The sequence below is a fragment of the Arachis ipaensis genome, chromosome B03, assembly GCF_000816755.2.
Source record: "Arachis ipaensis cultivar K30076 chromosome B03, Araip1.1, whole genome shotgun sequence".
Lineage (NCBI taxonomy): Eukaryota > Viridiplantae > Streptophyta > Magnoliopsida > Fabales > Fabaceae > Arachis > Arachis ipaensis.
In genome coordinates, this window is record NC_029787.2 from 117016268 (window position 1) to 117021558 (window position 5291).

The following is a 5291-nucleotide window of genomic DNA, read 5'->3' on the forward strand; positions in this document are numbered from 1 at the left end:
GTTCGGGTTCGGGTACTATGAATTTGGGAAGGTAAATTGTTTTAAAATCGGTGAAAAGGTAAACTCTCTCTCTCTCTCTCTCTCAGCCTAATGAGGGCCTGTTTTGATTTTTGTCCATTTGGCCAACCTAGGGCCAAAATCTTTAAGATAAGTGTTTCAATCTGTATCCTAAATATTTTTATTTTCTCCAAATTATATATTCTAAATTTTTAACCCTTATCATTCACATTTAATTTATTAATTATTTATTTATTTAGTTAATATTTTTTCCAAGTCTTACAAAAATCACAAGCTACAAAATAGTAACAATAACATGACATACAAAGTACACAAGGAGGTCGGACAATCCTCGAGGATGGGACACTGATGAGCGGATATTTTATACGCTTTTTGACATCATTTTCATATAGTTTTTAGTATGTTTTGTTTAAGTTTTATTATATTTTCATAATTTTTAGTGCAAAATTCATATTTTTGGATTTTACTTTGAGTTTGTGTGTTTTTTGGTTATTTTAGGTATTTTTTTGCTGAAATTGAGGAGTTTGAGCAAAAGTCTGATTCAGAGACAGAGAAAGGACTGCAGATGCTGTCAGGATCTGACCTCCGTGTACTCGAAGGAGATTTTCTGGAGTTACAGAAGTCCAAATGGCGCGCTCTCAATGGATATAGAAAGCTAACATTCAGGGCTTTCCAGAAATATATAATAGCTTATACTTTGCTTTGAAAATGAAGGCCCAAAACTGGCGTTTAACGCCAGCCCCAATCCTGGCGTCCAGTGCACACAGGGGAGCAGCTGGCGTCCAACACCCAAAAGGGATCCCCAAGCCAGCGTTCAATGCCCCTAAAGGGTACTAGCTTGTGGAAAACACTCAAGCTCATCCTAAACACTTACCAAGTGGGTCCAAGAAGTGGATTTTCGCCTTATCAACCTAGTTTATCCTATTTCTGTAATTCTTAGTTATTAGATTAGTATATATAGGAGAAGATCAACCATGTTTAGGATCTCTCTGGGGACTCTTGCCCACTTTTACGTTTTCCATTGTATTTTCAAACAGCATGAGTCACTAACCTCCTAAGGTTAAGGTTAGGAGCCCTGCTGAGTTTCAGGGATCAATAATATTACTGTTCTAGTTCAATATGTCTGATTCTATTCTCTTATGCATTCTCATTCTTCATCTTATAAATTGAGGGTGACCCTTGACAATCACCCTTGTTCTACATGGGTTCCGTGCGAGTCCTGACCCGGATAGTGTTGAACTAAAGCTAGAGATTACATTGCGGATTCCAATAGAGTACCTGGGCAACTTTGGATACGTGATATAAAATTCCATTGACCGTGGGTAAGTGAGGTCTCTGTGGCGTTATGGCAAGAGTCAGAGAAGCAGCACTTTCTGATCTGGAAGATCTGTCTTGTCTGTGGCACGTGGAGTAGGATCGTGAAGGGGAGTGGATTGCTTAGAGCTTCATCTTCTGCTACAGTGAGAAACCTAGAGGTGGCTTGATGAGAGGACATAAGACAACTCAACGTGGTGGATTGCTGCAGTGGATGAGGTTAACTTGATGAGATGACATGAGTTAATCACTTACGGCTGCCATTGAAGGAATAAAAAATTATTGAAGAGGACAGTAAGAAAAGTTAATCCGGAAAGACAAAGCATCTCTAAAGCCTCAACTGTTCTCATACCATTGATTTCCCATATATCTAGTAACGTTTTATTTATTTATTTATTCTATTTTATGCATTTTTCGTCACAAACTATAATTTCTATCCACCTAACTAAGATCTGCAAGGTAACCACTGCTTGCTCAAACCAACAATCTCCGTGGGATCGACCCTCACTCACCTGAGATATTACTTGGACAACTCGGTATACTTGCCGATCTATTTGTGCGAAACGTGCGGAGCCAGTATCGTGCACCAAGTTTCTGGCTCCGTTGCTAGGGATTGTTCAGATTTGACAAACAACCAGATTATCTTGTTGCTTAGATTAGGTACTTTTTATTTTTGTTTGAGTCTTTTGTTTTCTCTTTTAAAATTTTTCAAAACCCTTTTCTTTTCTTTATTCATCTTTATCTTTTGTTTGAGCCTTTTGTTCTTTTTCTTGTTAAAGTTTTGAACTTTCTTGATTTCTTTTCAAAAAAAAATCAAAAATAGTGTCTTTTGTTTGAGTCTAGTGTGAATTCTTAAGTTTGGTGTCTGTTCCGTGGGTTACCTAAAACTGGAGGTCGATCTCGGATGAGATCTTCGGTATAGGTCGGAGACGACGTGTCCGGCTAGTTGGTGGCAGCCGGAGCTGTCGTGTCCGACTCGTTGGACTTACCGCACTGCTGATCCTTGGCAACCGGAGGGTGGGGGGTACCTGCAAGAGGCTCTGATGCTTAAGTTAGCACTGGTATTAATCAGGTTTTATGTAGAATCAGAGTATGAGTTATACCTGGGTACTCCAGTGTATTTATAGTGGTTGTAGAGTGACCTTTCTAGATAAGATAAGTTAGTTACCTTATCTTATCTTTATCTTTGAGTTGAGGTCAGCTTATCTTCAAGGGAACCGCCCTTATCCCTATAGGCTTGGACGGCCTGTGGATTGGAGTCGTGTTCCTCTATTTGGGCCCTTTATTGGGCTTTCCTATCGATTTGGCCGACCTCTTCGAGAAGAGGTCGAATAGCCTGACCCGAAGAGGTCGGTCGCTTTGTCGCCAATCATCCCGGGTCGGGTAACTCGACCCACGGTATGAACAGTGCCCCTGCTTGAGCTCGGTCTTTTGTTGAGGTCGAGTCTTTGACTTCGGTCCTTCTCTGACGAAGCCGAACTCAAGCATCTTGTTGATTTCTTCCTTTTGTAGAATCTTTTGAATGTAGAACGTTTTCTCTAAAAGCGCACGCTTCTGTATTAGCGCTTTGTCCTGGGGAACGTGCGAGGGTTTAATACCCTAATTAATTAGTATTAATTGCCCCGTTTTTCCTTTGGCTCTTTATTTTGATTTTTGAAAACTCAGAAACGGTTTCTCTTCTTTTGCTCTTTCGTAACTTCTTCACCATTTTCCTCTGTTTTTCTCGTTCTCTGTTTTTCGCCTACGTTTCTTCTTTACCTGGGTTGCGGCGTCGCCTGGCGATTCTCGGGACAACTTTCATTTTTACATCTCCTTCTTTCCTTTGAAGTTCTTCTCTTCTCCAGGTGAGTTGCATTCGTACTTTCTTTCTCTTTCGCTGCTTTGGCTTTTTGTGATTAAGTTGCGATTTTGCTTTGAGGGAAGTTTGGATCTTTCTGCTTTTACTATGCCTGGCTACTGTCGTGATGCGTGCTCTGAAGTTTCTTCATCCTTTTGTATGAATCTTTTCGCCTTTCCTATTGCTTTAATGTGCTTAGGGCTTCTGCATGTTATTTTCTCGTTTGTGCTTTTGATGATAATTTGTTTGATTATGGAAAAAAGGCTGTGTCTTTGATGATTTCTATTTGGTATGCTCAGTGTTGGTGCTTGCTCTTTGCTGATGATTTTTTGCTTGATTTCGAAAAAGTTTGCGCCTTTCCGCTTGGCCATTTCTGATAAACTGTAGAAATAGTGCTTTCTTCTGATAAACTGTATGAGAGTGGACCTTTTGCATAGTCGGAATTTATTTTGTGTTCTTTCTGGATTTTATTTTGATGAGTGCTGGGATGTAGGCCATAGAAATAACTTGAAAGCCTTGCTTGTTTAATGCCTCCAAGGGATGCCCCAAGACCTTTGTCTTGAGTCTTGGGGTTTTCCCTTTTTGTTTATCCGCCCGTCGAGATGTTTTGCCCTCTGTCCGAGATGTTTTTGAGTAATCCATTCTTCTTTTCTTTTTGTAGGATTTAGTTGACCTCATGTCTTCCCGAAATAACGTTGTCGAAATGTCTTCCCAGGTTCCCGCGGGTATGGCTGATTGGGTGGACTCCATGGTTCTTATGTGTGTCTCGCTGGTTGATTATGAATTTTGTACTCAGCTTAGGCAGTTTCACAGTGTCTGTAGTAATTCTGGTGATGAGAAAAACTATGAACTTGTCCCTCCCTCTTCTGACGAGAGGGTCTGCTTTTCGACTCGAGTTGTTGATGGTCGCCCTTTCTTTTATGCTTATGATTTTTTCTTTGGTCAGCTGGGTATCACCCTTCCTTTTACCAAATTCGAAACCGACCTATTATGGTCTTGTAATGTTGCCCCTTCTCAACTTCACCCCAATTCCTGGGGTTTTATTAAAATTTTCCAATTGCTGTGCGATGGTTTTGGTATTCCTGCTTCCCAATCTCTCTTTTTCTATCTGTTTTTTTTACTAAGCCCGGTGTGGTAAAAAAGAAGTCGGCCTGGGTCTCCTTTCGTTCTACCCAGGAGAAGAAGGTTTTTTCCATGTTTGACGAGTCGTTCCATGATTTTAAAAACTACTTTCTCAAGGTCTGAGCTGTTGAAGGAGCTCGGCCCTTTTTTCTAGATGAGAATGACGAACCTGCTTTTCCCTTGGAATGGCAAAAGGATATGAGGGTCTCCAGGTATTCGTGGGAGATGTTGGATGAGGCCGAGCAAGCCTTTGTGATTATCTTGGAAGAACGCTGGGGTCAACCTCCCCATCTTGACACAAAGAAATTTCTAACCAATCCTACTCTTCTTCAAACTGAACTGGGTATCTTGTGTTTCTTTTATTATTTTGTTTATGTTGCTTGTAGCTATCCTTTCCGACTTATCCGACTTGTAGCTGAGTTTTCTGTTTTGTTTGCAGAGACAATGAAGAATAATGGATCCATGAAAGCTTATAAGAGGGTGCAGAGGGCGACTACTGCCAGAAATGTTGCTGCCCAGGCGGCTGGGGAGGGATCTTCCGAAGTGTGCGAGAAGCCATCGGTGCAGAGTTCCGCCGGGGTGAAGAAGGTGATCCCTACACCCTGAGTTCGTTTGGCAGATCCTCACGTCGACTCTGCTGCTCCTTCTGTTGCTCCTCCCAATAAAAAACAAAAGATTGCTGAGCCCTTTGACCTCGATGCTCCTGATTTTAATGCTATTGAATTCGTGGATCAACAAATCGGTCCTTATGGCACTCTCTCCATGGACGATGTGTTCATCCTCCATCACTTGGAATTCATGGCCCGAAATCATGTGAAGATGGTGTACATGTCGGCTGCCATATATCGGACTGCTCAGAATCTCCCTCTCCATGCTACTAAAGCGTTTATGGAGGAGGCAAAACAGGAGTTTGATCAGATGAAGGAGCTAAAGGAGGAGCTTGAGACGAAGGTAGCTAAGCTGGAGAAGGACTTGAAGAATGAGGAGGCGAGCTCTCAGT